The following is a 17,714-nucleotide window of genomic DNA, read 5'->3' as shown; positions in this document are numbered from 1 at the left end:
TTAAAAAATAGTTTGTTAGCTTGATTTATAACTCCTAAATACTTAGCCATATGGTATGTGGGCTTCCCTTCTATACTCCTGCCCTGGGTCTGGCAAACATTAGCAGCAAGTTTGCAGCAAGCTTAGATCACTTGTTCAACTAGGCCACACAGAAGTGGCAGAGCTTTTGTAGTCTGGCCCTGACTCTATGCTTTCAGCTATCACTCTAAACTGTTTTATCAGGCTACCCCTATTATTTTACAAATAAGGGAGAAAAGACCAGAGAACCCTAGACATTTGCCCAACATCACATGGCTAGTTCGTGTCATGTCAGGGGGAATTTGAATCCTGTCCTTTATATGATGCAGCAGGTACTGCTCAGTTACTATTTGTATGAGTGTGGGCACGTGACTTCCCCTTTTGGGGCCTGTGTTCCATCATCTGTGAAATGGGAAGAACACCCCTACCTCATAGAGCTGCCAGGACTAAATAAAATAATATATGTAAAGTCCCTAGCATCGTGTCTATACACAATAAACCCTCAGTAAGTGACAGCTAAAGTATTAGCTATCAAGCACAGCTCTGATCATGCCATTTTCTGCTTGAAAACATTTGACAAATTCAACTTTGGGACACATGATATGAGAAAAGTAAAAATTTCTGAAACCTAAAAAAAAAAAAGACTGCCTTTCTTGGCTTAGAGTCCAAGGATTCTTGGCACAGCAGCTATAACCCTCCGTGAAGTCATTGCAGGTCTTCACCTCCATGAGGACCTCCAGGTCAGTCTTCCTCAAGGACCTCCCCCACCTTTTCCCTGAGATTCTTTGATTCTTGATGCATTTGAAAATCTGTCTTCTTGGGTGGGTGGTGGTGGCTCACGCCTGTAATCTCAGCACTTTGGGAGGCTGAGGCGGGCGGATCACGAGGTCGGGAGACCATCCTGGCTAACACGGTGAAACCCCATTGCTACTAAAAATACAAAAAATTAGCCAGGTGTGGGGGCAGGTGCCCGTAGTCCCAGCTACTCAGGAGGCTGAGGCAGGAGAATGGCGTGAACCGAGGAGGCGGAGCTTGCAGTGAGCCGAGATCACGCCACTGCACTCCAACCTGGGTGACAGAGCAAGACCTCTGTCTAAAAAAAAAAAAGAAAATATGTCTTCTCGGATGGATCGTTATAGAGAAGCACAACTAAGATGAACGGAAGAGCTCTGTGATCACTGGACTTAGCCAACAATAGAATGGACTGGGACCCATTCATGAATGAGCTTCTTGCTATGAGATGTGTGCAGACAAAGTCAAACATCAGAAATGTTGAATCGGGATTCTTGCATTAGAAGAGAGGTGGACTAAATGACCTCTCTTCCTGCTTTAAGGTCCTTTTTTAATGAGATGGGGAAAGGCTCATTATATTGCGCTAAATAGAACAAACAAAGCCTACCCAATTGCACAATATGAGTTCGACTAGGAACAAAATATAATGAAGAAAATGCACTAAAATATTAGTTCTGGAAAGAAAATAACAATTGAGTTTGCTTTCCTTCTTTATACTATTCTGGATTTTCCAAACTTCTTAAAATGAACATGTATTACTTTTATTAATGACAAAAATTATATATATATATTTTTTCTTTTTGAGGCGGAGTTTTGTTCTTGTTGCCCAAGCTAGAGTGCAATGGCATGATCTCGGCTCACTGCAACTTCTGCCTCCCAGGTTCAAGCCATTCTCCTGCCTCAGCCTTTGAAGTAGCTGGGATCACAGGTGCACGCCACTACGCCCGGCTAATTTTTTGTATTTTTAGTAGAAACGACGTCTCACCATGTTGGCCAGGCTGGTCTCGAACTCCTGACCTCAGGTGATCCGCCTGCCTCGGCCTCCCAAAGTGCTGGGATTACAGTCGTGAGCCGCTGTGCCTGGCCCAACAATTATATTTAAAAAATAGAAGAGACTTTTGTCCTCCTTACCCATCTTATGTCCTGTGTCTCTGAAACCTCTATATTCACTCTCACTCCTCCGACTCCCCCACCAAGTTTCAGCTTTATTGGACTGTTGGCAGCTCCCTGAAAGGTTACATGCCTATATGTCCCATTGTTTTGCTGACACCAACTGCCTTAGTTCATGCTGTTGTAACAGAACAACATTGACTGGGTGGCTTAACCAACAAACATTTATATTTCACAGTCTTGGAGGCTGGGAAGTCCAAGTTCAAGGCCAGCAGATCTGATGACTGGTGAGGGCTCTTGTCCTGGTTTGCAGAAAGCCATCTTCTTGTTGAGATGGCTGAGAGCGCAGAGAGATTCCATGTCTCCTCTTTTTATACGGGCACATAATCCCATTCATGAGGGCTCTAGCCTCATGACCTAATTACTTCCCAAAGGCTCTACCTCCAAATAGCATTACAGTGGGCCATAGACTTCAACATGTGAATGTGGGAGAGACACAACATTCAGTCTACAGCACCAGCCCTCATAAGGCCTTGAGTCCCTTGGCTTCTGTCTATATTGAAATTCTCTCCAACTTCAAGACTTGACTAACCTCTCTGTCCCTCACCACTATGCTGCTATTGCAGCTATCCATATACATGTCTGTCCCTCTCACTAGTGAGTAAACTCCTTCAGGGCAGGATCCTATGTGATTCTGTCTTGCCATCCCTGCCATGCCACAGACACTCTGTAAGTGTTGAATCATTCAGCCAGTGTCTCTTTGGCCACCAAACAACACTTAGGGCTTAAGGTCAGATGGCATATCTGAGTGTATATTCTGCAGTCTAGTCCCTTGCAAATTCAAAAAGACTATTCCAGTGACATCTCTTTCTTTCTTTCTTTCTTTTTTGAGACGGAGTCTCGCTTTGTCACCCAGGCTGGAATGCAGTGGCACGATCTCAGCTCACTGCAACCTCCGCCTCCTTGGTTCAAGTGATTTTCCTGCCTCAGCCTCCTGAGTAGCTGGGATTACAGGTGTGCGCCACTACAGCTGGCTAATTTTTGTATTTTTAGTAGAGACAGAGTTTCACCATGTTGGTCAGGCTGGTCTCAAACTCCTGACCTCGTGATCTGCCTGCCTCAGCCTTCCAAAGTGCTGGGATTACAGGTGTGAGCTACCGCGCCTGGTCTCTTTCTTTTTTTAAAAAAAAAAATTATTTTGTTTTTAAACTTCAATTGAAATCAACCATTTTCGATTTCCAGAGAGTTGCAAAGATGGTACACAGAGTTCCCATATGCCCTTCAGCCAGCTTCATTTGGTGTTAACATCTTACATAATCATGGTACATTTATCCAAACTAACAGATTAACATTGGTACAATACTGTTAACTGAATGGCTGAATTTAATCAGATTCCCCATTTTTCCACTGGGGTCCCTTTTTGTGTTACAGGATCGAATCCAGGATACCACCTTGCACGTAGCATCTTGCCTCCTTAGCCAGTGACATTTATTTTAATGAGGAGGCCGGGGCTTGGCTCTTGTCCTCTGCTGGGCTTCTGGTGCTTCTGATGGGAAGATTGACAATTCCTCCTACATGAGGCTAAAATGATTTTCATTTTAGATCGACTCTGTTTCTTGAATGGGCTCTTGTGGGCCTAGAAACAAGGGGGAATTACTAGTTTAATTCACTAAATTTCTGGGCCATTCCGTAGCCCATTTTTCTATGCCTTGGCACGGAGCTTGATCCTAGTCACTTAAAAAGCTTCCAAGCAGTTGGCATCTATCAGCAATCTTAGCAATTCAGTGAGAACAGAGGTTACAGCTGTCACAGGAAGTGGAAACGAAGGCTGCTGATATCACACCCATTGTGAGACGGATGAAAGTCTACACGTTGTAGAAGTCAAGCTGGGAAGCTGGGGGTGGCTGGGGTGTCAGGTGGCAAAGGGTGGGATGCTGTGCAAGAGAAAATACAGGAGGGGAAGAAAAGCAGATGTGTCATTCATTGGAACTCCATTGATTTTTTTTTTTTTTTTTTTTTTTGAGATGGAGTCTCACTCTCTCACCCAGGCTGGAATGCAGTGGTGCAATCTTGGTTCACTGCAACCTCAGCCTCCTGGGTTCAAGCAATTTCCCTGCCTCAGCTACCAGAGTGTCTGGGATTAAAGGCACACGCCACCACGCCCAGCTAATTTTTCTATTTTTATTAGAGACAGGGTTTCACCACGTTGGCTAGGGTGGTCTCAAACTCCTGACCTTAAGTGATTCGCCTGCCTCAGCTTCCCAAACTGCTGGAATTACAGGCGTGAACCACCGCGCCAGCCTGGAACCCCTTTGATTGTAGACCTTGGGGGCTTATTGCTCTTAGATACCAAGACCTCTTTCAACTAAGCCCGTGCATGAATGAGAAAGCAGTACTGCCCCAGGGTGGATGCAGGCCCCATCACTCTACTGGATTACTAGGCAGCCTCCCAATTGGTCCTCAGTCTGCCCCTCCCACATAGGCACTCATAACCCAAATCCCTACGGAGGGGTCAGGAGAAGAGGCCGCACCAGAGGGGACAGAGCAGGCAGCACACTGGAGAGTGCAGGCCCCACCCGAGCAGGAGGAGGAACATGTTCTGCTGATACCTTAAAAAAAAAAAAAAAAATTGGCTTGGCGCGGTGGCTCACCCCAGTAATCCCAGCACTTTGGGAGGCCGAGGAGGGTGGATCATGAGGTCAGTGAGGTCAGGAGATCGAGACCATCCTGGCTAACACGATGAAACCTTGTCTCTACTAAAAATATAAAAAAAAATTAGCCGGGCATGGTGGCAGGTGCCTGTAGTCCCAGCTACTCAGGAGGCTGAGGCAGGAGAATGGCATGAACCTGGGAGGTGGAACTTGCAGTGAGCCGAGATCGCGCCACTGCCCTCCAGCCTGGGCGACACAGCAAGACTCCGTCTCAAAAAGAAAAAGAAAAAAACAGAAAAAAAATTTTTCCAGCTGGGCGTTGTGGCTCACTCCTGTAATCCCAACACTTTGGGAGGCCAAGACCGGCAGATCACTTGAGCCCAGGAGTTCGAGATCAGCCTGGCCAGTATGGCGAAACCCCATCTCTACTAAAAATACTGGCCGTGGTGGCTCACACCTGTAGTCCCAGCTACTCGGGAGGCTGAAGCAGGAGAATGCTTGAACCCGGGAGGCAGAGGCTGCAGTGATCCGAAATTGCACCACTGCACTCTAGCCTGGGTGACGGAGAGAGACTCTGTTTAAAAAAAAAAAAAAAAAAAAAAAAATCCTACTTTTATTTCAGGAGGTACATGTGTTGATTTCTTAAATGGGTATATTGTGTGACGCTGAGGTTTGGGATACCAATGATCTTGCCACCCAGATGGTGAGCATAGATTACCCAACAGTTAGTTTTTCAAGTCTGTTTTCTTCGTTACCATAGGACAGTGCCTGACAAATACTAGGCTCTCAATACATATTTGGTATATGAACCAACCAAGTGCATTAGGAGCTCAGAGCACAGTAGTTAAGAGTCTGGGCCCTGGAGTCATGGTCTCTGAGTTCAAATTCTGATTCTGCGTCTTACCTTCCGCAGAGTTTTTAGGATGAGTACCAGGAAAACTCAGCCCAGAGAAGAATTTGTTGCTTTTGATGCTGATTGTCCATTCATTCAACATAAGGTTACTGATGAACCATGAGGTGTCATGTCTTGTACTAGGCCCTGGGAGTACAAGAAGAAAGAAGGCATGTCCCTGGCCTCAAGAGTTCATAGTAAGTAGACAATCAGCTCAGAGCACTGAAGGGGTGCAGGGTAGCAGAGGCTAACCCAGGCAGCGGAGGGGAAACAGGGAAGGCTTCCTAGGGGAAGGGGCAGCTGAGCTGATGAGGCCGGAAGGAAGCTTGCAGGCAAAGAGGAACGGGGAGAGGGTGCCAGGAAGAGGAAATAGCATAGGCAAATGCCTAGAAGAAGCCAGCCTAGAGCAGTAGGTGAACTGCAAATAGTTTGCCCTGTCCCTCCAGCAGGTTTCAAGTAGTGGGATGTTAACCCTGGATTTGAGACAGGGGAAGGGATCTGGGGCAGCAGCACCAAGGCCCTTCCTTGTGAGGTAGGAGGCAGGACTCGACACTGAACGAGATTCAAGACTGGCTGACGTGCCTGCCAGTGCCATGACAGTTTACCTATTCCCTAGCAACAACCTGGAAGTTACCACCTTTTTCTAGAAATTTCTGGATAACCGGCCGGGTGCTGTGACTCACACCTGTAATCCCAGCACTTTGGGAGGCTGAGGCAGGCAGATCACGAGGTCAGGAGTTCGAGACCAGCCTGGCCAGCATGATGAAACCCAATCTCTACTAAAAATAAACAAATTAGCCAGGCATGATGGCACACACCTGTAATCCCAGCACCTCTGGAGGCTGAGGCAGGAGAATCACTTAAACCCGGGAGGTGGAGGTTGCAGTGAGCTGAGATTGTGCCACTGTACTCCAGCCTGGGTGACAGAGTGAGACTGTGTCTCAAATAAAAAGAAATTTCTGAATAACCTGCCCTTTAATTTGCATGTAATTAAAAGTGGATATAAATGAAACTGCAGAACTGCCCCTGAGCTGCTAGACTCCACTCTCTCCCCAGTGGGAACAGTCACGGAGCTGTAACACTGCTGCCTCAATAAAGCTGTTTTCTTTTACCACTAGCTCACCCTTGAATTCTTTCCTGGTGGAAGCCAAGAACTTTCCCCAATGGAGCACCAATGTTGAGGCTCCCCTGCCCTGCAAAACGTGTAAGCCCTTTGGGGTAGGGCGGGGAGCTAGGACTTTAAGGACGACCACCTAGAATCACAACATTGCAGATTCTTTGAGCTGAGGGACCTGATGGGTCACACAGTCACTCTTGAATCCCTTGTACACATGTTGAAAAACTAAAAACCCAAAAAGTACAAAGAAGGAAATAACAATTATTCATATTTCCTATTACCTGGAATTAACCACTGTTTACATTTTGACATACTTGTCTCCAGTATTTCATGAACAAGCAGCTTAAAATTCCTTAAGTAATATATGAATGTACTGCCATTCTTATTTTATTTATTTATTTATTTATTGAGACAGAGTCTCGCTGCGTCGCCCAGGCTGGATTGCAGTGGCGTGATCTCAGCTCACTGCAACCCCCTCCTCCTGGGTTCAAGCGATTATCTTGCCTCAGCCTCCCGAGTGACTGGGACTACAGGCGCCACCATGCCCGGCTAATTTTTGTATTTTTAGTAGAGACAGGGTTTCACTATGTTGGCCAGGTTGGTCTTGAACGCCTGACCTCGTGATCTGCCTGCCTTGGCCTCCCAAAGTGCTGGGATTACAGGGGTGAGTCACTGCACCCGGCTGTCATTTTTAAAAATAAAATTAGAATATTACAAAGAAAGCTGAAGTTGCCTCTCACCTCCACTTGCTATCCCAGCTCCCCGCCCCTCTCTCCAGAGACAGCCACTCGGATGAATTAGGAGTGAACTGAAAAGAACTGAACTGAAAAGAACTGAATTGAAAAGAATTTTTCAGTTCTTTTTTAAAAAATGCTTTTATGTTCTGTTTGAATGTAATCAGAGAAAATCCACAGTTCTGCTTAACATGTTACAAAAATTGTATTATATTGTATGCATTATTGTGCAACTTTCTACTTTTACTTAATATATTTTAGAGCCCTATCCATTTCTCTGCATGTATAGATCTGGCTTATTCCTTCTGTGATGCAGTGGCCCGTTATGTAGATAGACCCCATTGTATTCATTCATTTCCTATGGACAGCCCTTGAGCTCTTTTCAGTGGTTTGTTATTAGATACGGTGCCGCAAGAGACAGCCTTCCTGAGTACATGCGCAAATATTTTTCTAGGGTGGAGACCAAGACGTAGGATTATCTGGCACAGGTCATGAATATTTCCAGTTTAAAGACAAATCCAGAGAATACATTTCCCCATAACCTCACCAATATTTGCCATTGTCTAATTTTATTCCTTCCGTGCATTTTTGTAGCTGAAAAGACTGAGGCCTGAGGCTGGGTCACAGAGTGGGTTAGGTTCAGGGTCAAGACTAGACCCCACATCGCTTGGGGAAAGGAAAGGCCACGGTGTGAGGGGGAGTTGGCGCAGAGGGAATGGCTGAAATTAAACATGGTGATTATCCCACCATCAGTGGAAGTTATCCACCAGCAGTGGAAATGACTGCGAATCCTCCCAGAAAATGGCTTCGCTGCGTTCCACGGATCTGCTCTCCCACCCCACCTGCGGCTTGCACAGCGACACACAAGCGTTGTGATTGGCTCTTCCTTGGCTGAGACAAGGGTGGGGACCGAAATGGCGTCTCTAGCAGCTGATTTTTCAGGGCAGCAGCTCTGTGCTAGGAGAAGGGAAGGCTGGGGCTCACTGGCGGTGCGGAGCCCGCGAGGGCCAATCCGCATCCGGGCGGAGGTGCAAGCCTGGCCGTAGTACTGACACGTGCCGCGACGTCCCCTCTCGGCCGCTCGCGGGGACCTGGGAGCGGGTGGGGTCTCTGGCTGGCGGGGAGCCAGGGCTGCGGGAAACCGCACGAGGTCGCGTTCGCGAGTGGCGGAGAAGCCCAGACCCCGGGCGCACGCGGCCGCGCCCACCCAGGTCGCTGGGAGGTGCCCGCCCGGGAGGCCCCGGCGGCCAGTGCTTGCCGTTAGCTTCAGGAAGAGCTAGGATTGAGTAAGAAACGAGTAGGGATGGAAGCACTTGGCACTCCGGGTTTCGGAGCAGGCTGGGGACCCCCGCGGCAGGAACCTCGTCCTCCACTCCGGGTGAGGACCAAAGTCTGCTAGGGCTTCCCCGAAGTGGATTCAGTGACTTGGGAGAGGACCCAGCCCCTAGGCCCCAGCCCTGGTTAAGGGCCAGTCTTGGTCTGGGTGTTTCTCTCCGGGAGCTTGTCGCAGGTTTCCGTTTTCCTCTTCAAGGAAGGAAAGACCAGCGAGAGAATCCGAGGGAAAGAACAAAAGCCGCCGGCACCGCCCAGCCCAATTTTTGGAGGCTGGGAGGCTCCCTTCCTCTGACAGCTGGGATGACTCGGAGGGCTGGCGCTTTTTCCTTCACCATCAATTTCTTCCCAGCGACCACCTTTTGAGCCCTTGCTGTGTGCCAAGCACTTCACTGTCATATCTCACTTCCTCCCCACGACAATTGTAAGACATGACAGGCTTGGAAAGGAGAAGTCATTTGCCAAGGTCACGCGTGGAAAAAACGAGGGCTAGGAAATTCTCAGATCCTGGGTTTTAAATATTTTTGTATTAGAAAGGGTCTAAAAGTTAAATATTTGCAAACCTTTGCTAATCTTTCACAGATCCTTTTGAAATAATGACTATTAAGAATAAACCCTGCAGACATCTCCATACCGTTGTGTGTGTGTGTGTGTGTGTGTGTGTGTTTTAACTTGTCAGCCAGGCAGGTCCGTGGAAGGAGGGAGCAGCGCGCCAATGAGAGTGTAAACAGGTAACGAACACTTTTCTGGAAAGCAGTCGTGCCATTTCTATCGAGAGCTTTAAAAACTGTGCATATCGTCTACCCAGGAAATGGCCACCCTCTGTGGAGATAGCAATAGTTTTCCACATGTAAAATCCCTGGGACCCAGCAATTCTTTTTAAGGGATTCCATTGTAGAGATGGGTGTGCTTGCACATATACAAAATGGCATACACACGTAAGGACGTTCATGACTGCACTGTTTCAGGAGCGAAGGATGAAAACCCAAAAATGCGTCTATAGAATTGATTAATTTAATCTGGCACTTCCATTTAAAGGAATTCTATGCAATATTTTAAGAAAATAAGGCAGTTCTCTATTTTATGTATAGAGCAATCATCAAGAAATATTAAGCAAAAAGAGGAAAGTGCAAAAGTATCTGATGTGCTACTGTTTCTATATGAAAAAGGGATCTATATTTTAAAATACATGTATTTAAATATATAGATTCCCCCATAAGAAATATACACATGAAGAAAACAGGCAACCACATTGCCTTTAAGAAGAAAAACCTAACTATCACACTAGCCTTTAAGTGAAAAAAAAAAAGAAAGAAAAAAGGAAAAAAAGAAGGAACAACTGCTAAACGACCAAGCAGGAGAATTATTATTATTATTGTGTAACCTTTAGTACCTTTGGAATTGTGTGCCATGTTTACATAACAACAATTCAAAATTCAACTTAAAAAAATAAATTCCCTGCCCCTAGATCCAGTACTTCTCCTTTTTGGAATCTAGCTTAAGGAAATTAATGGATTTCAGACAAAGATGTATGCAAGAAGATAGTCACCGAGGTGTTATCATACAGGAAAAAGATGTAGGCAACTTAAAAGCCCAACAACGGAGGAACAGATAAGAAAATTATGGTATGTACATGTACTGCCTACCATAAAATCATAAAAAATGTTTATAAAAAATTTTATTGACATGGGAAAATGCTTATAACATTAAGTAATGAAGTTCTAGATAGAAAATTGTGTATGCAAGCTGGGCATGGTGGCTCACGCCTACAGTCTCAGTACTTGGGAGGCTGAGGCAGGCGGATCACTTGAGGCCAGGAGTTTGAGACCAGCCTGGGTGATATAGGGAGACCCAGTCTCTGACCACTGTAACAGTAGCAGGCATAAAAAAATAATGGAAGAAAACATGCCCAAAAGTAAACAATTGTGGTTGCTGGACGGAGACACTGTGAGTGATATTTTTCCCCCTCTGTAGCTTTCTTTCTTTCTTTTTTTTTTTTTTCTTCTTTTTTGAGACAGAGTCTTGCTCTGTCGCCAGGCTGGAGTGCAGTGGCACGATCTTGGCTCACTGCAACCTCCACCTCCCAGGTTCAAGCGATTCTCCTGCCTCAGCCTCCCGAGTAGCTGGGATTACAGGACATGCCACTACGCTCAGCTAATTTTTGTATTTTTAGCAGAGATGGGGTTTCACCATGTTGGCCAGGATGGTCTCGATCTCTTGACCTTGTGATCTGCCCGCCTCGGCCTCCCAAAGTGCTGGGATTACAGGCGTGAGCCACTGCGCCTGGCCCCTCTGTAGCTTTCTGTAGTTTTCAATTTTTTTTTTTGTAATGGGCCTCTGTGGCTAAGATTTTTTCTTTAACTTAAAAATAAATCCCCACAGTATTTAGGAAAATTAAATATAATTTTCTTTATTAATTAAATATGGGGTTTCACCGTGTTGCCCAGACTGGTGTACAGCTCTTTATGCAGGGTTTATTTCTAGAAGTAGAATTGATGGGTTAACATCAATTCTACAAAAAATACAAAAATTACAACCCCATCTCTACAAAAAATACAAAAATTACCCAGATGTAGTGGCGCATGCCTGTAGTCCCAGCTATTCAAGCTGAGGCAGGAGATCGCTTGAGCCCAGCAGGTTGAGGCTGCAGTGAGCCGAGATTGCACCACTGCACTCCAGCCTGAGTGACAGAGCCAAACCCTGCCTCTTAAGAAAAAAAAAAAAAAAAAAAAAAAAAGCTGTACAAATGTTCAAAGTGTAACTATTAACAAAAGATTGTAAAAAACTTGTGTCTATTGGAGGAGATTACTTAAATGAGTTACAGAACATCCAAAATGTAGAATATTAAGCAGCAGTTAGAGAGAATGGGGTAGGTCTATTACTGTGGAAAAATCTAAGAATTATTATGGTAGGAAAAGCAACTTACAGAGCCATATGGATGTTATGATTGCATTTATGCTAAAGAAAGAAAACCTGAAAGTCTGTGTGTTTGTACATAAACGTATGAAGGACATTAAACTGTTAATAATAGCTGTCCAGGCTGGGTGCAGTGGCTCACGCCTGTAATCCCAGCACTTTGGGAGGCTGAGGTGGGTGGATCACTTGAGCCAGGAGTTCAAGACCAGCCTGGGTAACATGGTGAAACCCCATCTCTAAAAAAAAAATACAAAAAATTAGCTGGGTGTTGTGGTTCATGCCTATAGTCCCAGCTACTTGGAAGGTTGAGGTAGGAGAATCACTTGAACCCAGGAGCCATGATCACCCCACTGCACTCCAGCCTGGGTGACACAGGGAGACTCCGTCTCAAAAACAAACAAACAAACAAACAAACAAAATAGCTGTCTGATGAAGGGAATAGACTAAAAGGAGACTTTTACTATTTGCTCTATATTTATCTGTAGTGTTTGCATCTTTGTAGAAATGTGTTCATATCTTTTGTGTAATTTTAAAGTAATAGTAATATAGGGGGGAAAGTGTAAGAATAGAAGAAGATCTGAAAAGATACACAACAAAATTATCAGTGGTTTCCACCAGGGAGAGAGATTGGGGCTTGAGGTGATGGGTCATTTTCTCCGTTTCCTTTATATTCTTTGGCATTGACTTTTTTCTTTCATTACGCCCACACATGAACTACCTTCATAATTAAAACAGCAACATCAAAAGCCCAGGCTGGTCGGTAGCAGCTTCTGCTTTTCTCCAGTCCTCTCCTGTCTCTCGACACTAGCTCTCTGTTCTCTTATGTAAGAATCCTACTCACATCCAAAGCCCAGAAACTCAAAGCCCTAGATAATACCAGCCTCGTTTCTCCTTTTACCAAAGAGGATGAAACTGAGATGCTGAGACACAACCTCCGGGCTGCGAAAGTGGACTCAGGTGACCTGGATCCTAAGCCCCTCCTCTCCCACCTTCAATTTCCAGAGATAACCCCTAAGAGAGGGAGAGCCAAGGGCTGTTTCCACCAGGCTAGGGAGGTCAGGACTTGGAGGGTGGCCAGCCAGGCAGCATGGCCGGTGAAGCCGCAAATTAATGTTATCAATGTAGCATCAAATGAGGGAACAATAAACCCCATCATTTGCTGAGTTCCCTCTGGGCTCCGCTTCAAGCTCCCTTCCTAGACAATGGCTGGTCACAGACCCAGGCAGACGCTGCCAGGTTTTCCAGAGAGACAGCGACAGAGCACTGGGCCAAATTGGCCTCTGGTGGCCAACACACTGGGATTCACCTCTAATGACTTATCCCCTCCAAGGAGGCAGCCTGGGAACCCTCCCAGGGCCCAGGAGCACAGTGCGCTGGAAGATCTTTCGCTCTGAAGCAGGAGGCAACTGTGGTGTAGTAGGGGTGGGGCACTGGCTTGGAAGCAGGAAACTGGGGTTTCAGGATCCAGTACTGCCACTGTCTTGTTTTGTGACCCTGGCAACTCACCAGATCCTGTGAATCTGGGAGTCAGGGGGTCAGGGGGGTGGGGGGCAAACAGGGACCTCAGTTTCTGGGGCAGAAAGGGTGGTGTCAAGCCCCCTCCCCCATCATGGCTGTTTCAGAATCCTAGATATCGGTGGAGTTGCTGTTTCCTCTTCCCCAGCAGCTGCTGCCTGCCTGTCTCCATGGCAACCAGGCCAAAAGACTAATTTGCCAGGGTCCAGGCTCTGGAGCTTACCTTGTAGCTGGGTTTTCAACTAGTCTTTCTGGAAGTCAGGCCATTCCCACTCCCTAGAGCCTCTGACAGCATTCCCTAGCCATTGCATGGGAGCAGCAGGTCCTGGGCCAGCCAGAAAGAACACTCCATTTATCCCTTAGAAACCTTATCCACTCAGGAAGAGAACAAACAGCCTCATACCCAGTGGCCTTGTCATCACTGGTGATTTGTGTTTCAAAGACCCCGTCCCTCTCCATAACTGCTCTGGGCTGCTAAGTAGGGATTTGTAAGAGCAGATGGCTTAGGGAATCAGTCACATGCAACCAAGTCCCCAGTCTTACCCCCTTTCCATTTCCTCAGGCTTCTCCCTGCTCTCCGCTGGCCTATGGCTGGGTCCAGAAGTCCTGCTGTGGCTTGTCTGGTTCTAACCAGACTAAAACAAAAAATCTTAGCTGAGTGCAGAGGCAAACACATGTAGTCCCCGTGACTCGGGAAGCTGAGTTGGGAGGATCGCGTGAGCCCAGGAGTTCAAGGCTGTCATGCATCACGATCACACCTGTGAATAGCCACTACACTCCAGCCTAGGCAACATAGGCCAAAAAAAAAAAAAAAAAGAAAAGAAAAATCACGAAAATCACCTTTCTTAGAAGGTCATCGAGGTTCTGGCAGGCAGAGTCTCACAGATTTTTTTCCTTGGACCTGGTATAATTTGCCTAACTGTGTTGGCTTCCCCCAGGGCCACTGCAAATTGAACAGCTATCTTTTTCTATGTGTGCTCTGATACCCCCGTTATAACATTCTGGAGGACAGGGATTATGTGGCCTGCCCATTCTCAGGACATGGCACACTGCCTTGTACACAGTACATGGGTTCATGAACATATCAACAGTACAGAAGCACATTTATGCACCAACCAAAAAATCTGACTGGAGTCAGGAGACCTGTTCTAGGCCTGGCCCTGCAGTGAACTTACTGTACAGGTTTGAGCAAGTCTACTGCCTTTTCTGGGCCTTCCTATCCCACTCTGTGAAGTGAGTAAATGGGACTGTGATCTCTAAAGGGTTCTCCTCAGCCATCTCTCCAAGAGAGAAATCTACAGAGCTCTCCGTAGGAGGAACCAGGTCAAGATCCAGAGTTCTCTTCATATAAGGTTGTAGTGCATTATGATTAAAACTAGTCCTGCTTGGATCTGGGACAGGTGGCCTGGTATATGCTGGACCCAGTGGAAACCAACTCCTGCCATGGTGGCTAGGCTGAAGCCCTGCCTGATGGGGAGAGTTACACCAGTCAGAAGTAAACCAATGCAACTGGACCCTTCTGCTCTCAGGAACCACCAACCACCAACACCAGGTGCTCACAGAGAAGGTGGGACCCTGGAACTCGGGTCAAAACCTGGACTGCACTGCACTGAGTTGGAAGCCTAAGGTCCCAGCACACGTCCAGCTAGCAGCTGAGATCATTTCCTAAAAATCTTGCTTCCTGTGGGGCCTCACAGCAAAGCTCCATCGCTGAGTTCATTTATGTGGGCTTCTTCCTTGCAGCGTGGAGAGGCAAACCAGTACACACAGATGTACACACCTAAACATGTCCCAAAAGGAACTCCAGGGTGACCAGCAGCCTGCATTCCCACAATAAGAAATAGCCATCATGGCTGGGCACAGTGGCTCACGCTTGTAATCCCAGCACTTTGGGAGTCTGAGGCGGGCAGATCACTTGAGATTGGGAGTTCAAGACCAGCCTGGCCAACTAAAAATACAAAAATTAGCCAGGCGTGGTGGCGGGCACCTGTAATCCCAGCTACTCGGAAGGCCGAGGCAGGATAATTGCTTGAACCCGGGAGGCAGAGGTTGCAGTGAGCTAAGATTGTGCCACTGCACCCCATCCTGGGTGACAGAGAGCGACTCTCTTAAAGAAAAAGAAGGAAGGAAGGAAGGAAGGAAAGAAGGAAGGAAGGGAGGAAGGAAGGAAGGAAGGGCCATCAAACTTCCTTCAAGTAGCCCGTGCCCTAGCTGCACTAAATGACTCACAAGGCCACTGTGCCTGATGTTTCCTCTGCCCTTGCCCTCCTCCCTCCCCTTTCCATCAGCCCCCTACTCATCCTCCTCTTGTGGGGTCTTCTCTGGCTCCAACTGTTGCTCACTGCCCCCCAACCCCACATTCCACAGCATCTGTGGACACCTCAATGCAGGGTTCCCTGGCTGTGGTCACCTCTTTAAAAGGCCTCACACCAGCTGGGTGCAGTGGCTTATGCCTGCATTCCCAATACTTCGCGAGGCCAAGGTGGGACGATCGCTGAGGCCAGGAGTTCAGGACAAGCCTGGGCAACAGAGTGAGACCCTGTTTCTATAAGACATTTAAAAATTAGTTGGATGCAGTGGTGCAAGCCTGCATTCCTAGCTACTCAGAGGCTGAGGTGGGAGGATTGCTTGAGCCCTGAGCCCAGGAGTTTGAGACCAATCTGGGCAACACAGGGAGACCCCATCTCTACAAAAAACTAAAAAAAAAAAAAAAACTAGCCAAGTGTGGTGGTAGACACCCGTGGTCCCAGCTGATCGGGAGACTGAGGTGAGAGGATCACTTAAGCCCGGAAGGTCAAGTCTGCAGTGAGTTATGATTGCGCCACTGCGATCCAGCCTGGGTGACAGAGGGAGACCCTGTCTCAAAACAAAACAAAACAAAAATAAAAGGCCTCCCGTCTATGTGTCATAATTATTGGTTTGAATCTGTCTCTCCTCCCTTTGAATTCCTCAAAGCTTGGGGACTTCCTTGCATCCCCACTACCTAATGCAGAGTCTGGCACAGGGAATGTATTCAACATTTTTCTATCATTGCGTGAATGAATGAAAGAAATGAAAGAAGCAACCTGAGGGCCACCAGCTCTCATTTTTGTATGAAGATGTTCAGAATCATGCCTTGGGTTTGTATTGTATTTTTGACATTCTCAAGCTGTTTCTGATATTGCTTGTTTCATTTGACTCACATCATGACCAGAAGGCAGGCAGGGAAGGGAACACGACTCCCTATAGCTGACAAGGACCCCAGACACAGGTACAGTGACCTGCTCAAGGTCACAGGAGAGATGGCAGCAGTTGGTGGAGCATTCCTACCTCTTTATCTGACGCTGGGGGCCCCTTCACTGCTGATATGGTTGGCTGTGTCCCCACCCAAATCTCATCTTGAATTGTAGTTCCCATAATTCTCACGTGTTTTGGGAGGGCCTGGGTGGGAGATAATTGAACCATGGGGGCAGTTCCCCCATACTGTTCTCATGGTAGTGAATAAGTCTCATGAGATCTGATGGTTTTATAAGGGGACACCCCTCTCGCTTGGCTCTCATTTTCTTTCTTGTTCTCTGCCACGTAAGATACGTCTTTCACCTTCCACCATGATTGTGAGGCCTCCCCAGCCACATGGAACTATAAGTCCATTAAACCTCTTTTACTTTATAAATTACTCAGTCTCAGGTATGTCTTTATCAGCAGCTTGAGAGTGGACTAATTCAACTGCCTTCCTGATGTTCCTGTAAACCTCCCATATAAAAGTGGTATCAGGAAAAGGAAAGAAGCTTTGTCTCCAAGGATCCGTTGACCCACTTGGGGGAACCACTCCTTCTTAGCAAAAATCCAAACCCACACCCCCAAGGAAGGAAGGAAGCATCTGTAACAGTGGATGCACTGGTCTCAGAGCCAGCGAACTGAGCTCTGGTCTTAAGATTTCTACTTTTTAATCATTTGATCTTGGATAATTTGCTTACTTTCTCTGAGCCTCAGTTTCCTGAGAAGTGACAAGTGCCTGCTTCGCAGGGCTGACGGGACTTTATGCCCTGTAAAGTATCATATGCATGTGAGGGGAAAGACAAAAATGACATGGCACACACAAAGCAGGGTATCCGATCCAGGCTAGGATGTGCCCTAGATGGAACCCAGTGTGCAGAGATCACTGGCACAGCCACGGGGCAGGCTGCTCTCTGTCACACTCTTCCACTTCTCCTTCCACTGCCCTATTTCCCACTAAGGGAGAGCAGGGTAGACAGTTTCACTTCCACCTGCAAGAAGGCATTTTCCTAAATTCTTTGACATCATAAAAATGATCTGGGCCGGGCACCAGTCTGGCCAACATGGTGAAACCCCATCTCTACTAAAAATACAAAAATTAGCTGGGCATGGTGGCGGGTGCCTCTAATCCCAGCTACTCGGGAGGCTGAGGCAGAATTGCTTGAACACAGGAGGTGGAGGTTGCAGTGAGCCGAGATCATGATACTGCACTCCAGCCTGGGCAACAGAGCAAGACTCTGTCTCTGGGGGAAAAAAAAATGATCTGCTTACTGGTAGCTTATAGATCCCCCAGGCTCTGACCAGCCTCCCCACATTACCCTGTAGCCATTTTGCTACTTAGTTTTCCCTCCATGGGACAGGTAGGGGGCACATAACCCATA

The sequence above is a fragment of the Pongo abelii genome, chromosome 1 (genome assembly GCF_028885655.2).
Source record: "Pongo abelii isolate AG06213 chromosome 1, NHGRI_mPonAbe1-v2.0_pri, whole genome shotgun sequence".
Taxonomy (NCBI): domain Eukaryota; kingdom Metazoa; phylum Chordata; class Mammalia; order Primates; family Hominidae; genus Pongo; species Pongo abelii.
Note: the sequence above shows the minus strand (reverse complement) of the source record.